Here is a 19,965-nt window from a genome sequence, read left to right on the forward strand (position 1 = left end):
ATATATTGTATTTCTACATACTAAAACAAACCGCCGGCAATTAAGAAAAATTCCATTAACAAATAGCAACAAAAATATAAAATATTTAGGAATAAATTTGACAGAAGATGTGCAAGATCTGTACACTAAAAACTACAAAACATTGCAGAGAAATATTAGACTAAATAATGCAGAGATATACCATGTTTATGGGTTTATTGCTAAAGATATCAATTTTTCCCAAATTGATCTGTAGAGTCAACACAAACCCAATCAAAATCCCAGTAGGCTTTTGGTAATTGACAAGCTAATTCTAAAATTCATAGGGAATTGAAAGGACCTAAACAGCCAAGACAACTTTGCCTCCGTCTTAGCATCCCACTGGGGGTTCGTGTACAGTCCTTAGAGATGACTGCTGCATGTACACCCTCTCAGAACCTTTCTGATGTGAAGCCAACCAAACTATCTTCTGCGTGGACTAGCTGGTCCTGACTTCTGGGATGGACTCTGCCGTGGGTGGAGGGGGCTGGGGCTGCTGCTTCTGGATATTCCTGACAGAAACCCAGTCTTGGCTCTGAACAATCCTCCAAAGGTTGTTCATTCACCTGCTCTGCCTCTTGGTAGGAATCCCTCTCATTAAATGTATCCCCCTTAGCCACAGGTGATCCCTTCCAAGACCCCCAGTGGATGCCTGAAACCGTGGATAGTACCGAGCCCTATATATACTGTTTCTTCCTGTACATGCATACCTATGATAAAGTTTAATTTATAAATTAGGCACAGAAAGAGGTTAACAACAATAACTAATAATAAAATAGAACAATTATAACAATATACTGGTAATAGAAGTTACTGTAGATCTTAGCAACCTCAGCATATGATTTTTTTTCTTTCCTTATTAAGTCGAGAACTTTCACCTTTTCACTTAGAGGAAGCACTTTATGGCTTCTCTTTGGCATATCCAAATTGCCGGCATCGCCACTCTTGCGTTTTGGGACCATTATGAAGTAAAGTAAGGGTTACTTGAACACAAGCACTGTGATACCACGACAGTTGTTCTGATAACCAAGACAATTACTAAGTGACTATCAGGCAGGTAGTGTACACAGAATGGATAGGCTAGACAAAGGGATGATTCATGTCCTGGACAGGATGGAGCAGGGTGGTGTGAGATTTTATCACGTTACTCAGAACAGCACACGCTTTAAAACTTATGAATTGTTTATTTCTAGAATTTTCCATTTAATATTTTTGGATCACAGTTGATTGCAGGTAACTGAAACCATGGAAACTGAAACCATTTTGGACCACAGTTGATCACAGGTAACTGAAACCATGGATGAGGGGGGGACTACTGTAATTTCTTAGGGTCATTCAGCTAAGCAGCAATATACTTTCAAAACAAATGATCTCAGAACATTATCTCAGAACAGAAGCAAAAAGAAACTTTAACCCTAAAATCGACCCCCATTCTAATAACTTTCCTTTTATCTCAATGGGCCCATTCAGGTTGGCAGGTATAGGACTCTTGTGTGCTTTGTTCAAGAGGAGGGACTGTGGAGAACCGTAAACATTTTCTGCTCTGAACTTACACCTACTGCCTTGTTCTCTGGTACTGAGAAACTAACCCACTCCCTCTAAATTCCTCCTTTGAGCCAACAGCTCCTAGAAAAGGAGGTGATGGCCTGCAACAGCCAAACTGCAAGGAAAAAACTCATTTCTGCAAGATTGCAACACCTGTCTGACCAACACCCACCAACCCTGCAGCTGGCGCTTGGCCACTTTTGTCTCTTTTCCTCTGTAAAATCCTCTCTTCATTTTCAGAGAGAGACTTCCTTTGAGTATGCTCTCTGTTGCAACTACTTGAAGAAAGTACCTTTTCTGTTGCATTGTGAGATTCAGAGAACTTTTGAGCAACTGACAGAATTTTACTCTCATTCTTGAAAGATATTTTCACTGGGTATAGAATTATAAATTGATGTGTATTTTCTCTCAGCATATTGAGGATATAATTCAATTCTCTTCTGGATTCTGTTGAGAAATAAGCTGTAGGTCTAATTGCTCTTGCCTTGAAGATGATTTCTTCTTCCACCCTTTTAAACTGCTTCTATGATTTTCTCCCTCTCTTTGTTGTTACGCAGTTTCACACCAATGTGTTTAGGGTGGATATCGTCTTACTTATGCTGCTTGGGACGCTTAGGGCTTCTTAAAGCTGTGGATTCAAATATTCTAGAATATTTTCAGTTATCAGATCTTCAAATACTGCCTCTTCCCCATTCCCTCTATTTTCTCCTTATAGAACTCTGATTTGAAGTATACCAAACTTCTTATCCTAACCTCTCTTATATCCTGATCTCTCATATTCTTTGTCTTTGTGTTTCTTTAGACTTTGTTCAGGATAACATGCTCATATCTGTCCTCCAGTACATTAACTGTAAGTCAAATCTGCTGATAAATCTATAGAACCAAATTTTAAACTTAATTTATCATATATTTCTTTTCTAGAATTTGATAATTATTTAAAAAATCTGCTACTCCTTGCTTGCATTTTCAAAATCCTCTTTTATTTTTAAAATATATCAACCACGGTTATTCTATATTTGTCTAACAAACCCCACACCTGAAATCTCTGCAGGGCCATTACTGCTATCTTGTGTTTTATTGACTTGATTTTTGTTCATGGTGCCCTAGTACCTTTGTATTTTTTGTGATTTGGACTGTGAACTGCTCGTTTTCCTGGAATTTTAGACACCCAGGGGCTGCTGTAGAACTGGAACCACTTTAGAAAAAGTCTTCAGCTGGAGATTTTTACGGACATAGGTGGCATGAATTCAGGCTGAAGCCCATGTAAGGGCTGACTTCTGGTTTTAAATTCCTGGGGTAGGGCATTTCCCCTCTGTCCATGCAAGGGTTGTGAAAGGAAAGTTTCCTTGTTGTCCTTTTTTGCACTGGAACATTTTTCTCTTTAATAACAGCTTTACTGAAATATAATTCTCATGCCATAAAATTCATCATTTTAAAGTATATAATTCAGTGATTTTTAGTACATTCACAGAGTTGTGCAACCACTACCACTATCTAATTTTAGAACATTTTCATCACTCCAAAAAGAAACTCCATCCCCGTTAGCAGTCACTTCCCAGTCCTTCCTTCCCCTAGCCCCTGACAACCACTAATCCACTTTCTGTGTCTATGGATTTGCTTATTATGGACACTTTATAGAAATGGAATCATATTGTATGTGGCCTTTTAAAAGTGGCTTCTTTCACTTAAGATAATATTTAAAGGTTATGTATGGCCACTTTCATATTTCATTCACTCTCACAATTCAGGGTATAGCCCTTGACGTCCTAACTTTACCTGAGTGTGACCTTGTGATTAAGTTTTGGCCATTAGAATGTGAGCAGAAATAAGGTATTTCACTTCTAGGTCATTTTCTTAAAGGAAAGCTGCTTGCCTTCTTTTTCCTTTTTCCCCATTTCCATAGTCTGGCACAAGGTCTTGGTGATGGTGAGTTGGCTGAAACTACGTAAAGAGTATAGTCTTCAAATTAACAGAGAAAGAGAGTGGAGACCTAGCTCCCTGATCATCTTCTGGTGCACAGCCACAGGGTTAGTACCTCTGAAATACTGAAATTTATTGAAATAAACTTCTCTGTTGAGGTTGGTCTTTCAGTTATAACAGTTTAGCCTGTGTGCTAACATAATGAGAACACAGTGTCATTTATTTTGTCATTTGCCTACTGATTATTATTCCAATATTTTTAATAATACTATTGCTGCCATGAACATATATATCTTCGACTTCCTCTCCAATTATCTCCTTATAACACAATTCTAGAAGTAGGGTTGCTCGTTACCTATAATGTGTGGACATTATTAAGCCTCTTGACACATGTCTACAAATTTCCATTTAGAAAGATGTCTTGTTTTACTCTCAACATCAGTGCAGAAGAGTGCTTTGTTTGCTCACTTAAAAAAACTTAAAAAATAATAACCTAAAAAGTGCTATTTGGTAACCTGCCTAGGGGAAATAATAGTAAGTAATGAATAGTGAAAACTATTCATTTTATTATTTGTATAAGTTCTGATGCCAACAAAACAACAACACACATCTCTTCTAGTGACTTAAAGTAAGCATCCCTAAGCCTTTCAACTGGGAAACAATGGTAAAAATTGTATTATGTTTGCAATATAATTATCTTTAAATACATTGAAAATGCTAACATTTTCAGCATACGCTGAACTTATTTTGGATTTCTGACTTGCATTTCCTGAGCTATATTTATAATGTTATTTTCCCATTTCAGCTCAATATTTTCTCATTTATATTGTGGTTCTGTAGCAGAAAATGGTTTTCTCTTTTCATAAGCAACAGCAATTGTGAAAAATATTGTAAGTGGTGATTCGACACAAAACGAGGAGCTACTCCAATAACCCATCTCTTCTAAAGTAGCTAAATATTTCAGTGGGTTTCACAAAGATGATGAAGACAACAGCAACCCTAATTTTTGTTGTCTCATGTTGGTAGCTTTTATTCTGTAAGAATGATAAATACCATCAGATAATCTAATCATGGTCCAAGATACAAGTGTGCTTTAAAATAGAAGTTAATGAATACATGTTATAGGCCAGTTACAGTAAACACAGATATACACAAACACTGAAAACCAGTCATGAGTCAACCTACACATCCCATCCATATGAATATAAAAGCTATCGTTTTCATTAAAATCTACCTCAAACATGATTTTTATTCAGAGCTGTGGGAGGCAGCCTGCAGGATGTCCCTCAATGATCCCACCTCATGCTACTCATGCCCTTGTGTAGCTCCCACTGAATAACCTATGTAACTATTATTGTGGAATGATGGAGCATGACTTCTGAAGCTAGTTAATAAAAGCTATTATGACTTCTGCCTGCCTCTCCCACATCACTCACTCTGGAAACCAGCTGCCATGTCATGAGGACACTCAAGCAGCTTAATAGGGAGCTCCACAGGAAGAGAAAATACAGCCTGACTGACAACCAGCATTGACTGGCCAGCTGCAGTCAAGCCTTCAAATGACAGCAATCTCTGAGTGACACTGAACCAGAACGTCTCAGCTAAGTTGTTTCTGGATTCCTGATCCATAGAAACTGTATGGCACAATAAGTGTTTATTGTTTGAAGCTGCAAAGGTTTAGGGTTCTTTGTTACATAACCTGAAGAAGAAACTGAAAACAAAAGGTGACACCTTAATAGTAAATTAAAATCTATATTCCCAAGCAACTTTTGATTCATCAAAAATTTATAACATCCCTATCATATATAAGAAGAGTCCTTTAACTTCTAACTGTAAAGCTGGTGCTTCTCTCCTGCGTAGACCCTCCAGCCTTCTGTGTTCAGCCTCCTTGCAAGGCACATACATACACCTCCCAGGACCCCCCACCCCAGGCTAGCGCGAAGGCAGAGGAGAGACTCACGAGATACATCAGCTCCATTCTGGGCTTTCCTGAGCGCTCAGTACATTTCCCATAACACCTCTGTATAACCATAAAAACCTCTCATACTCCTTTAGCACTAAATGAAGCTTAAAATACTTTATAAATGGTCCCCAAAATAAATCAGGGTAATGAAACAAAGGTACTGCCTGTCTTCAAATTATATGCAATCGCAACATCCCTACTCCCCATTCCCACCTCAGGAAAGGCACAACCACCTGGAGAATTGCAATGATGTTTTTAAATTTCAAAATTAACTTTAATTTCAAAATTCAAGAAAATTAATGTTCTTTAATTTTGAACATTAGCACCCCCACGGTACACTTTTATAGGGACTGATCCAGAGTCATCTCTAAAATTACAGTAAAAATAAGCTTCACTTCCACTGCCGCTGGCAGAGTAAACCAAAGAAAGGAAACAAGTATGACAGCTCAAAAAAAATCTGAAGTTTAGCTAGCAGCTGGGTCAAAAAGATTGGAAAAATCAAGGCTACAAATTGGTCTGTACAACTAATAGCAATTCAAAAGGTGGAAAATGCATCTCAGTGAAATGCAGCAACTGAGTGATTTTAAAGTAAGGCCTATTATACAAAAACATGCTCAGAGACCAAGACAGATAATATCTTCACAGCACTCAAGTCTGACAACTGAGGCGGGTTGGTTGAATCATGAGTTCACATGACTCAGAAAGAAACTTGGTAGAACTTTCAGCTCATTGGTCCAGAGAGAATCAAATTTATAACAGCATAATTTGTAAACTGTCAGAATCCTTAGAGTATGAATTTGTTCCCAATGTGCAGTGGAGCAGCTGATACATACAAAATACATAATGAAGATTGATGCCCAGCTTTTTCTGTGGTTCCATGAAAAACAGATCCTTGCTGAGAAAACTTATATACAGTATTTATTGTAATATTTAGTTGGACCTATTCCAATCTTCTTAGGACATGACAAAAATCAGGGCAACTCTAAAACTGCCATTGAGCTTCCCTACCCAGGCATCCATCTTCAAATCCTTGGCATTTTTGCAGAAAGGTAGTTGGTACTGACATGCTTTGAATGAAATTTGTAAACAGAAGAAATATTCGTGGCTAAAATCTCTTCTGGGAATGGTATAAATTGGAATGCAAAGTATGCTGAGTAAGATTTCGCAGGGCTATTTCCAAGGGGGGCAGGCTTGGAAGAACTGGGGCTGCCATGGGTAGCAGAGTCAGAAACAAACAGAGAAGCTCCCCCAGAGATGATGACAATCTACTTGAGAGGGCCAACTTGGTGGCCTAGCCTAATTTCCCCTGGCACAGAGGTAAGATTCAAAATTGGTAATAGTCCATTTTAAGATTATTTAAAAGGCAGCTGAAGGAAAAGATTACTAGAGCAGAAAAATTCACCAAAGGTACCAGTGCTGGGAGCAAGAGGATTTAATTGGGAGTCAGCTGACTTATTTTCTTGTCCCAGCTCAGCCATTAATTAATTGGTCTTGTAAGCTTTAGCAAATCATTTAAAATGTCTGGGATTTGGTTTCCTCATCTGTATAATGAGAGGACAGGACAAGAATCTAGGACTTACTAGTTTGTACAAAATCAATATTGTGTTGAGGAAGATTCTCAGGCTGCTTGGAAACCCATTAGGAAAGGAGACAGTAATCAATTAGTAATGTCTGCCAGGACAAGGTGTGGTGGAAGAATGGCTGGAGAAGTGCACAGCCATTAGACTCAATCATCTTTAAGGGCACTTACCACTAGAACATTCTATCATTTATTCATTGAACACAACTAGCCAGAAGCCCCATTGATAGGTTATTTCAACAAAACTACACCTTTAGGAAATATAAAGAGCTGAGTAACAAACAGAAAGAAAATTCTTTATTGTTAAAGCCCGTTAATTCAAAGAGGTAACAATGACTGTATCAAAGCAATGGATGTTCAATTAAAAAAATAAATAAACAATTTAAAAAGATGGTAAGTACTAGGTTACACAGATACACAGATAAAACTCCAAGATCATGATCAGAAGATGGCTTTGCATTTCACAGGCCTGAGGCAATATTAACTGTCACAGGTATAAGAGCTGTCATAGGTATAATAGCAAGTACTTCATTAAAGCCCCTATACTTGGCCTGTTACATCCTTGTAAAATTCTAAACAGCTAGAGCAGCATTTTAAAACTGATGTAAGCTTTACATCGTAAATTTGAAAAGAAAATGCAATAAGAAATAGAGCGGGCAATGGACTGCCACATTTTTAATCAGTAGCATTGCCGCTGTTACTAATCTATTTCTCAAGTGCTATCAGTTAACAAAAGCTTAGTTAAAAATGTAGATTAATCAAACAACAAATCAGAAATGATTTAAAGTAATTTTAGGCCAGAGAATTTACACATTCATAAAAAATACTTTAAAGTACTTTTTGATGAAGTTGTAAAAAATAGAAGTATAGGGAAACCACACTGAAATGAATTCAAATGCATTTCTTTATGAGACTTAGCACTAAGTTATCTGACCATAGTGGATGGCCTGTCCTTGGATCAAGGGTATGTGAAACCCAGTGGCAAGAGAATATGTTAATGATAAATATCAATATCACTGACTTTTTCAAGGTAATAAAACCTGCTTAAGTCCATATGATAGTTTGAGCTTTACTTGAACACTGAGAATAAAATAAAATTGGTATTCAAAAAAATAAGCAAAATCTGTCTTCATAAATTCTTGGAAACCTAGATTACGCTAATATATTTTTTCTAATAAACATCACCAAATATCATTTTGTAATAGAATGAACAAAACTATAAACATTTAAGGTCTTTTTTTTCTTTTGGTCCCAGAATCCATCTTTAAGCATCTGAATGGGAAGAATATTTTTCTTACTTCCAAGCTAATCTTTTAAAACTGTGATTTGGGGTTTACTTTTAAATCTATTAAATACATATGTTGTTTGAGATTTTCTGGCTCTAGGGATAGTGTTAAGCTATTCTGACATATCTTTGGCCTTAAAATAGGTTGCTATTTGTAACACTGGAAATAATGGACTAAATTATTTACCCATTGAAACAAAATATTTTTTGAGCCAGGTACCATTCTAGGTGCTAGAGCAGTGAACAATACAGAAGTTTCTGTCTGCACAGTTTATATTCTAGCAGTTGAAGATAGCTAGTAAATAAGGAAGCAAATAAATAATTTCAGGTAGTGGTAGTTGACATGAAGAAAAAAATTCCAGAGTGATAAGACAGAGAAAAATTAAGTGGAATCAGGCATTTGACTAGCTACTCAGGGAAAGGAGAGCCAGCTTCATGAGGATGTGACACGTATGACTGCACAGAACCCCACACTTAGAAGAGCTGACACATGGTTTAATGCTCTGCTGTCACTTCCTGAAACTTTTAATAAGAGGCCTTGCACGTTCCTTTTACACTGAGCCCTATGTAGCCAGGTCTTGCAGAGAAGTACGATTGTGTTTTTTTTTTAAAAAACATTTTATTCAAGCACCCAGTAAACATCAAACCTCCAGTGCTCCCCCACCCTCTGTGAATTCTTCTCATGTAGACATGGGTCTACCGGAAGGAAGTTGTGTCTGCTGACGGCTCCGATGGTGAAGAATGAAGACACAGTGGCCTCAAAGGTACAGAGAGTTTTGTATCTGACATCCTTAAAACCAAGACACAGGGTATTTTACTTCCAAAGTGAAGAGTGCGTGTTCCGCCCTAGCTGTCAATCCAGAAAGTATGCACCACGGAAGGATCCATGTGGACTCGGGACAGTTCTTCTCATACACGATCTCCCTTGAGTGAGGGGGGAGTCTAACTACAAAATGTGCCATTTTCAAAGCACTCATTTAAAGCATTATTATTATTATTTCAAAGCATTATTTAAAGTGTGTGAGGATGAAAAGTAGAACTCTGCAACTTATCTTAAAAGAAAGCGCAAGTTCCAGGAGTTTTTGTTGTCTGACTAACAGAACATGCAAATTCAGGCAGTGAGGTCCTCAAGGAATGACATGCATCTTTCCCTGTTGTCTGCCCTGTGGTCCTGTATCTCCTAAGCACTTATTATATTTCCTTTAAAGATATAAGACACTTACTTTGCTTACAAATGCAATCCAAGTGTGAATAAATAAATGTATTATCTCTTAACACCCCCCTTCCATGTTCCTTTAAATAGAAAAATGTGCTAAATGTCCCTTCATATCCTGTTGGGCGACAGCTGTCCCAGCTATGGTTTTAAAAATAGACTGTAACTCGATCTTCTGAAATCCTTTCTTGAACTGCAGCTCAATTCTGTTGAAGAAGTCCTGGGAAAGAAGTCCTATTGATATTGTTGGTAGTCTCCAAAAGGTGAGGACGGTAATTGGGCTGAAGGCAACTGGGAGGGGTTTTCAGCAAACTGAGGACCACTGGGAAATTGTGCAGAGGCAAATCTTGTCAACAAGATACCAGCTCCTTCAGTTAAAGCTAGGAGAATGCCACCCATCGCGGCTGACCCGACCATGGCCACTGGTCCATTTCTCCTGGCCAGGATGGCTCCTGTTAAGGCACCACTTGTGATGGAGTTCCAGGGGGTCTTCCTTCCCTCTGACCTGAACCATACTGGAGTCAATCATGGAAAGCTCCCCAAACTGCAAAGCTCCCTCCCAGCTGCGGAGCCCTGGTTTTAGCAGCTGTCAAACTCGTGTGCAGTCTGTGGTTTACTCCCACTGGAGAATTGCAAAAGCCTTTGATTTCTTGAAAGATACCACCACCTATAGTACCTATCGTAAAGGCCCCCTCCCCCCCCACAGTCATCCACAATTTGCCAGGGGCATGGCTCCCATGCATACTCCTCCATCTTGGCTCCGGCAGCCGAGAAGTAAGGTCTGAATGACAAAAAGGGGCTAGATCTATGCGACAACAGTGGAAGGACATTCTTTGGGAGGGAACAGCGATATCCTGTTGCTGCAAAACAGCAGGGTTTCTCAATCTTGACATATTTGAGAAACAGAAAGAAGACTAAGTCGATTGATGCATGGAAGTAAGAGAAATGCAGTGGTAGCAGATGAGGCCAGAGAAGTACTTAAGGGCCAGTTCATATAGTCTTGTAGGAGACTGGATTTTTATGTACGCACAAGGATAGTGTACCTGATGATAAGGTGTATGAAAAGAAAAATCCACCCACTGGCAGAGAGACATGAGAAGACGTGTCTGTTTTGGTGTAAACTGAGGTTGAAACACTATATATTATGTGCTTGTGTGTGTGTATGTCTTGTGAATATATATACACACATATATATATATAACTATATATATTTAACTATTTTGAGCATTTATATCCATAGGCCAAATATCATATCCGATTGAGGTTTCTTAGTGTACGATGAATAATCTAGGAATGTCCAATTAGGGGCGTTAACACAAAAATATGTCCTAGGACAGTTAACCTAGTAGAAGGGCAACTCAACCAGTGTGGAGTTAACCAAGATCATTACATATGAAAAGAGGGCTCACTGTCGTTATCTTCAATGGGCCCCCTGGGATACTAGGAAGACAGAAATTTCTAAATTTATTTGTAATAACGTTTGGAAAAGAGGAGGAATGTACAGCCACCCCACGGGCCCCCACCTAAAGTACAGGGCACAGGGCAACCACTCTAGGTGCCCTTTTACGGGGCCAGCCTGCAGGCTGGTGACAGTCCTGCAGTATCTAACAGAAGCAAATGCAAAAACATCTTTGGAACGACAAGCTCTTAACTCAGGCTATACAGGGCTGCCACAGATAAAACTGTGCTGAAAATGAACTTACGTTACAATTACACAGAACACATAAGGAAACAGTCTACTGTGATCAATTGCCAGTAGATGATAACAGCAGACAACAACAAATAGAATCAGAGTTGCAAAAACTTTAGACTGTCAAACTATCACCTAGAAGCAAAAAATTAAGCATGACTCAATGATTTAAATATCTAAAATACGCAAAAATAAAACACTATAAAAATATTCAGATTTGAAAAAGAATCAAATATAACATCAAAAAATATATATAGTCATAGAAAAAAACCCTTCATAGATGTGCTAATCAGCAGATTAGACCTCGTGAAGAAACTTAGAGAACTGGAGGAAGGATCTGAGAAAATTCCCCAGAACATGACACTAAGAAAGATGACGTAAGAGACAGAGAGGGCAGAGGTCAACAGGCACGTCACTGGAATGCCAGAAAGACAGAAGCCGGAGAGCTTGAGGAGGGACAATATTAGAAGACACAGTGTCTGGGAGTTTTTCATAACTGATGAAAAACAACACTCTCCATATTTAGAAAGAACATTTACTCCTTAGCAGGATAAATAAAATTAAATTTGCATCTAGGGATGTCACTGTGAAACTACAGAATCCTAAAGAAAAGGACCAGAGCTTAAAGCATCCAAAGACGGCAAAGACCACTTCAAAAGGAAAGAACCCCCATGGTGGCAGACCGTTCAGAAGACCCTGGAATAATACTTTGAAAGTACGGGGACAAAAGAAGCGTCAGTCTAGATGTCTATGTCTAGGTTACCATGATTTAAGAGTGACAGAAAAATAAATTTTCAGATAAAGCTTGGGAGACTCTACTACGAATACTCTTGCAGAAAAGCTTCTAAGGATACAGAATATGTATATTTCTTCTTACATATTCGTATATCTATGAACATGAGCTCAGAAAATAGAAAAAGATGAAACAAGAAATTATGAACAAAAAACTAGTGTGAATGTGCATAAATGTAAACAAGCTGTGACTTGAAGAGACAGCTGGTTAGAATGGTGGGAAAAAACACCATATATGCTCTTGAGAAGACACATAATCATATGGATGCAGACAGTTGCAATATTTATGAAGAAAAAAGATATAACAAACAAATATTAACAAAAAGAAAACTGGTGAAACTACACAATAGTAGACATAATGGATTTTAAGGCAAAGATAGTTATTAAGGATTAAGGGTACTTAATAATAAAGGGTTCATTTCATCACAAAAATATAATAGTTCTAATCTTGTAAATGCCTGATTGAATATACTTCAAGCTATGGAAGGCAACACTGCAGGATGTCAAAGAAAAACTGACAACTTCATAATCATAATGATAGAGTTTAACATTCATTCTCAGAAACTGTTAGATTAATAATAATAATAACCTGTCAAAACCAATTTATTTACCAAACTAATGTAACGCTTATTAAATAGCTTTAGTATTCCCTGATTCCTCTGCTCTCAACTTATTCTGCCACTTGTGGTAATGCAAGATAAAATAAAGGTGATACAGATTGGGTAATTAACTAATTTACCCAAGAAATATTTACTACAGGACCTCGAGGCTCCAGGCACTGTTCTAGTCTATGGTGTCACAGCACTAACAGAAAAGGTCACTGCTCTCCTGGAGCTTACATTCTAGATGGGCACACAGAAAACTAACAGATAACCATATAAAACATTAAATGTGTATATTTAGACATTAAATGTCAACATAGTAATATAAATACTAAAAAGAAAATTAAAGCAGAGTGAGTAGTGCAGGAGTTGGGTGCATAGTTTGCTACCTTACAGGGCTCTCAACTAAGCACCCGATGCTCAGGTGATGAGGGAGCAGAGAAGCAAGAGGGTGCTCCCTGCAGGTCTCTGAAGGGACAGCTGTCCAGGCAGGTAGGAAAGCCAAAGAGGGAAGCCGGCTCCGCCTCTGCAAGAACAGCCAAAACTGAGGCTGCAGTGGAGGGAGCGAGGGAGACAGCGTTGGGAGGGCAGCTCAGAGAGGTGTGTGTCGGGGTGCTCAGAGGGTGCAGCACTTTCTAGGGTGCGGTTTTTATTCTCAGTGACGTGGGAAGCCATTGCAGAGTGAATGGAAGAGCAGTGTGGTCTGGCTTCCAGTTGTAAAGGGTCACTGTGGCTGTTTTGTGGAGAACACGGTGGTGGGGAGGGTGCGGGGGCCAGGGCTGAAGCAGGGAGCCGGGCAGGAGGCTTCCGTAGTAATCCAGGGGCAAGACAACAGTGGCCGAGACCAGGACGCAAGCAGGAGAAGGGACAGGAGGAGAGGGATTCTGGGTCTATCGTGAAGATGGACAAAGAATGAGTCTTTCCAGGCAGCAGCAGCCACCATGTTATACTCTCTCAGGTTCTTAATGCCTCGGATTTGTTTTTCTTTTCAGCCTCTCCACTCCCATAGGCTATTGGGTCTGAAACAACTGTATTTAAAAACTGATCAACTGCAACATGCTTTTAAAAAAAAAGCTTTGAAGAAGTTGTAAATACCGCTGAGAGCTCTCTTTGAAAATCCATTCCGCATAAATAACCTGCTCATTAAAAGGCAAAGGGAATGAAGGGCGTTGGGGGGTGGCACCTCCTCAGTAACTCAGGCACCGAGGAAACTGGATCTGAGCGGGCAAGTCAGAGGCAAGGTCTTAGACAAATGGCAGAGAAAGAGGAGTTTCCTGGCCCTTTCTCCACTGTTTGCTGAACGGAAAAAGGAAAGATAGCTGAATGGTTGTTTTGGAGACACAGGCAGACAGCAGAAAGCTGTGCACAGAATCTGCCTAGTTCCACAGGTAACTGGACAAACCAGCAAGAGACAATTAAAGTCTAGTGTATTCATTAAACACTTGCCTCAGTAATAGCAGCTTTCCTGCGATTTTTACAGCCTTCTTTCTGATGCTGACTGCTGTATGAGAAAGCTTACAGTGACAAAATCTTAGCTACGGCAGAAGAGAGGATTTAAAAATCACAAAACCAATCAGTAGATGAATGTATAATACAGTTTCACAAGGGCTCCTGAGAATGAGAGTTCACGAACTAAAAATTAAGAAAAAGACTGCTGACAAATTTACATTTCAGAATTGACTCGTCTGATCTTGCCTGGAACCTCTGAAGCTGAAAAATTAGACCAAAAGCTCTCAGTCTGCTTGCAAAGGGAATGAAGAACCAAACCTTTGCCCAACAAATTGTAAGGCGCTCTTAAGGTGAATATCTAACTGACGGGCGGTGCCCGAGGAATCGCCCTTTTCCACGATAAAATGGTGTTCTGTCCCTTTCTCCTAAATGCTACTGGATGCATTTTCCCCTGGACTCTAATTAGAAGCTACGCAGGATGCTGACTGCATTTATCATTACCTGCAAACTATAAAATGTCCATCAAAAGTCAGGTTCTCAGTTGTGAGCAAATCTAACCCAAGATAGACCTCGGTGCTACATAAGTGAAACTCCACTGTACTTGAAAAGATAGAACTTCCTCAAGCAAACGTCCTTATGGTTAAACAGACTCAGGAAAAAGATCTGAAAGTACTTCAGACAGTATACAAAGAGGTAAGTAATATTGCAAAATTTGAGAATTCTCTAAAGTGCTTAAATTTTGGGGGGAAACATAATTTAGTTGTTAGAAGTTTTGTCATGTAATGATGAAATCAAGCTATTTGAAAATAACTTTCTAGAAGTTAAAACTGCAAACAACCCAGATGGCCTTCAATGGGTGAACAGTTAAACAAACAATGGTACATCCAGTACCACGCAATACTAGTCAGCAGTAAAAAGGAACAAACTATTGTTACGTCACCATGAATCTCCAGGGAATTATGCTGAGAAAAAAGCCAATCCCCAAAGGTTACACACTGTACAATCCATTTATTAAACATTCTTGAAATGATGAAATTATTGAAATGGAAAAGATATTAGTGGCTGTCAGCGGTTGAGGACAGGGGTGGAGAGGTTTGGGGGGAGGGGAGCAGGAGGAAAGTGGGTGTGGTTATAACAGAGCAATACCAGGGATCCTTGTGGTGATGGCATTGTATCTTGACTGTGCTGGTGGATACAAACCTACACGTGTGACAGCACACACACGTGTGATAGAACACAAACTGGGGAAGTCGCTAAATAAGATCGGTGGACTGCAACAATGTCAGTATCCAGGTTGTGCTACTGTGGTATAGTCACATGCAAGATGTTATCATTGAGGGAAACTGGGCAAAGAGTACATGGGATCTCTTTCTATTGTTTCTTAAAACTATATGTAAATCTAGAATTATTTAAAAGTAAAAAGTTTAATTTGAAAAAAGTAAAGAGTGGCTGGAAGACTTGATAAACATATCAGTTTGACTACTGATTCACTGTCAAAGGTAAACTGATAAAGCTTTTCAGAATTTGGCTTTTAATAACAGTATCAGGAGAATCTTGCAGTGGCTAATGGTGTCACCAAATGCTGCTTACTAAATGTAGAATTATTCTGCCCTTTGAAAATAGCTAGAAAAATACAGTTTTGTATGTTAGGGCAACTCTTAGAAGCCAAGTAATCCAGGAATTCAATCGCCTATTGATGTATAACATACATAACATAAACTCATTTTAAGTGTGTAAATCAATGAGTTTTGAGAATGTGTAGACCCGTGTAAGCACCATCACCACAAAGAAGATATTGAGCATTTCCATAGCTCCAAAAAGTTCCTTCATGTCCAGTCCTAGTGAATAACTTATCTGCTTTTGGTCACTAGAGACTAGTTTTGCTTTTCGAGAATTTCATATAAAGACAACTATATAGTACATATTGTTTTGTGTCTAGATTCTTCTGTCTAGCATAATGTTTTGAAATTCTACCAGGTTACTGGACATAGCAGTCATTCATTTTGATTATATCTGGGTGGTATTTAACTGTACAGATGTATCATAATCTGTTTATCCATTCACTTATTGAAGTAACATTTGGGGTAGTTTTCAGTTTTGTCAATTATGAATAAGGCTGATATGAACAAGAGCATATAAACCTTTGTTGGGCATGTTTTATTTCACTTGAGTGAATATGTGGTAGTTAAATTACTGGATTGCACAGAAAATTACAATAAACTTTATAAGAAACTTCCAAAATGATTTCCAAAGTGTTTGTACCAATTTACACTCCCACCAGCAGCATGCTTCACAACCTCACCAAGACTTAGTATTGTCCATCTTTTCCTTTTAGCTATTCTGGTGGGTGTGCTGTGTTATCACACTGTTTTAATTTTGATGAACTCCAATATATCATCTTTTTCTTTTCTTTTCTTGTTTGTGCTTTTTGAATCCTATCTAAAAATTATCTGCCTCCTCTGAAGTCACAAAGATTTCCTCCTATGTCTTCTTATACAAGTTTTATGATTTTAGCTTTTAAATTTAGGTCTATGATCCATTTTAAATTATTTTTTGTTTATGGTGTGAGGTAAGGATTGAGGTCCATTTCCCCCTGATACTGACAGACAACTGTTCTAGCACTATTTGTTGAAAAGACTATCCTTTCCGCACTGAACTAACTTTCTATCTTTGTGGAGAATCGATTGGCCATACATGTATGGATCTATTTCTGGACTCTATTCTGTTTCATTCATGTATACATCTGTTCTACCAATTCTATGTTGTCTTGATTACTGTAACTTTATCGTAAGTTTTGAAATCGTTTAAGCCAAATCCTCTTGTTGTCCTTTTTCAAAAATGCTTTGGCCACTCCAGTTCTTTTGCATTTCCAAATAAATCTTAGAATGAACTTTCCATTTTTTACAGAATAGCCTGTTAGGATTTTAATTGGGATTATTTGAATGTATAAATCAATTTGGAGAAGACTGATATCTCAACAACATTGAGTCTTCTAATTCAAGAGCCTGGTATATTTCTCTAGTTAGTTTTTCTTCAATTTCATTCAGCAATATTTTGTAATGTTCAGTGTAGTGATCTTGATATTTCTTGTTAAATTTATCTTTAAGAATTTATATGTTTTGATGCTAGTATAATTAGCCTTGCTTTAAAACCATTTCATTTGCCAGTTGTTAATAAATAAAATCTATTTTTGTACGTTGAGATTTTTATGAGATCTTGATAACTTCACTTATTTGTTCTAGTAGTTTTTTTTTTTTTTTTTTTGCTGAGGAGGATTCCCCATGAGCTAACATTTATTGCCAATCTTCCTCTTTTTGCTTGAGGAAGATTTGCCCTGAGCTAACATCCATGCCAATCTTCCTCTATTCTGTGTGTGGGTCACTGCCACAGCATGGCTGCCAACGAGCAGTGTAGGTCTGCACCCAGGAACTGGACCTGGGCCACTGAAGCAGGGTGTGCCAAACTTAACCACTAGGCCCTGGGGCTGGCCCCTGTTCTGGTAGCTTTTATGTAAAAATAACATCAACTGAAAATAGAGTACATCTTCCTTTCCAACCTGTATGCCTTGTCTCGCCTTATTACACTGGCTAGGACCTCCAGTAAAATGTTGCACAGAAGTGGTAAACTGGACATGTTTACATTGTTACTAATCTTAGAGGGAAATATTCAGTTTTTCACCATTAAGTATGAAGCTGGTAGTAGGTTTTTCACAAATGTCCTTTAAAAGGTTGAGGACATTTCCCTCCAATCCTAGCCTTCTGAGAGTTTTTATCATAAATGGATGTCGAACTTCGTCAAATTCTTTTTTCTGCATTTATTGAGATGGTATCCTTTATTCTTTACATATGATGAATTATATCAATTGGTTTCAAATGTTAAATCACCCTTGCATTCCTTTATATTGCTAGATTCAATTTGAGAATTTCTATGTTTATACATATAAGGAATATTGGGATGTTGGTCTGTAATTTTTCCCTTCTTGTAGTTTTTGTATGGTTTTGGTACCAAGATGATATCAGCCTTATGAGTTGGGAAGTTGTTCCTCCCACCTCCCCCAGCTATTTTCTAAAAGAGTTTATGTAGGATTAGTATTATTTCTTCCTTAAATATCTGTTATTCACCAATAAAGCCATCTGGGTCTGGGGTTCTCTTTTTGGGGAGGTTATTAATTATAAACTTGATTTTAAAAATAGATATAAGAAGACTTAGGTTTTCTATTTTTTATGTGTCAGTTTTGGAAATTTGTGTCTTCAAAAATTTTGCTGGGGGCTAGCCTGGTGGCGCAGTCATTAGGTTCACACGTCTGCTTCAGTGGCCCAGGGTTCTCTGGTTTGGATCCCAGGTGTGGACCTATACACTGCTTGTCAGGCCATGCTGTGGCAGGCGTCCCCACATATAAAGTAGAGGAAGATGGGCCCGGATGTTAGCTCAGGGTTAGTATTCCTCAGCAAAAAGAGGATTGGCAGCAGATGTTAGCTCAGGGCTAATCTTCCTCAAAAAAAAAATTTTGTTCATTTCATCTAAGTCCTCTCTCTTAATTCTAATAGTGGTGAGTTATGACGTCTTCTCTCTCTTTTTTCCCCCTTGATGAGTCTAGGCATAACTTAGTCAACTTTACTGACCTCTTAAAAAATAGCTTTCGATTTCACTTACTTTATTTACTGAGTTCCCATTTTCTATTTTATTGATTTCTGCTCTGTATTGTTTCTTTTCTTCTACTTTGGGTTTTATTAGTTATTCATTTTCTAGCTTCATAATTGGAAGTTTAGATCATTGATGATTTTAGACTTTTCTTATTTTCTAATATAATTATTTTAAACTATACATTTGTCCTGAGCATTGCTTTATGCTGCAACACAACATTTTTTATATATTTTCACTGGGTTCAAAATATTTCCTAATTTATCTTTTGATTTCTTCTTTATACCATGGATTACTTGGAAGCGTGCTTGTTTAATTTCCAAATATTTGGGAATTTTTGCAAAAGCCTTTTTTTTTTTTTTTTTTTTACTGATTTCTAAGTTAATTTTATTGTGGTCAGAGAATGTACTTTGCATGAATTCAATTACAGGATATTTTTCAGACTTGTCTTATAGCCCAGAATACTGTAGCTCTTAGTAATGTTCCATATTCATTTGAAAAAACTATGGATTCTGCTGTTGTTGGGTGGAATGTCCTGTAAATGTCCAGTTGGTTGACAGTATTGTTCAAGTCTTCTGTGTCTTTACTATTTTTATCTATTTGTTCTATCAATTACTGAGAGAGAGTAGTGAAAAACTCTCCAATTAATTGTGGATTCAGTTTTTGCTTTATGCATTTTTTGAAGCCCTACTATTACAGAAATATTCATTTAAGATTCTTATGTCTTCTTGATGAACTGGCCCCTTTGCAGCCTTCTTTGTCTAATATTAACAAAACCACTCCAGTTTTCATATGAGTAGTGTTTGCATGGTATGTCTGTTTCTATCCCTTTACTTCTAACCCATATATGTCTTTATATTTAAATTACTGTCCCCTCCCCCAGACAGCAAATAGTTAAGTCTTGCTTTTTTTAATCCACTTGGGCAATTTCTGCTTTTTATTTGGAGTTTCTAGACCATTTCCATTTAACGTAATTTATCAATATAGTTGGTTTAAATCTACTATCTGTTTCTTTTATATTTATCCCATCTGTCCTTTGTTACTCTTTCTCTTCTTTAAGATTTCTGTTGCCTTAATTGCATATATTTTCACAATCCATTTTATCTTATTTCTCCTGTTTGCTTCTTAACTACCATTTTTTGTTTTAATTTTTAGTCATTGATCTAGGCCAGCATTTATTTTGATATAACCTGTTCCTTTATTATACATTCAAATATATTCAAAAGACTACCAGTATAATTCATATACGCATTTTATACTGATATATC

The 19,965-nt window shown here is 37.8% G+C and overlaps 2 protein-coding genes and 1 pseudogene across 11 annotated transcripts in view; 1 reads left to right on the forward strand and 2 right to left on the reverse strand.

The window, feature by feature from the left end:
- Window positions 1-15,091, forward strand: part of LOC123276100 (regulator of DNA class I crossover intermediates 1-like) — a 154,672-nt gene extending 139,581 nt beyond the window's left edge. For 5 of the 7 annotated variants that reach the window (XR_011497520.1, XR_011497510.1, XR_011497513.1 and 2 more), the window contains one exon: window positions 1,242-1,296. The gene's annotated coding sequence lies outside the window, so the exon portion shown is untranslated. Of the gene's footprint in view, window positions 1-1,241; window positions 9,787-13,599 lie in introns of those variants that run through there. The other 2 variants (XR_011497508.1, XR_011497507.1) reach the window with 2 other exon arrangements.
- LOC106845824 (uncharacterized) overlaps window positions 1-19,965 on the reverse strand; it is a 96,107-nt gene that overhangs the window by 35,816 nt on the left and 40,326 nt on the right. The window lies entirely within an intron of this gene.
- On the reverse strand, window positions 9,741-13,604 carry LOC139041740 (mitochondrial import inner membrane translocase subunit Tim17-A pseudogene; annotated as a pseudogene).

This window comes from Equus asinus, chromosome 23 (genome assembly GCF_041296235.1).
Source record: "Equus asinus isolate D_3611 breed Donkey chromosome 23, EquAss-T2T_v2, whole genome shotgun sequence".
NCBI classification, from domain to species: Eukaryota; Metazoa; Chordata; class Mammalia; order Perissodactyla; family Equidae; genus Equus; species Equus asinus.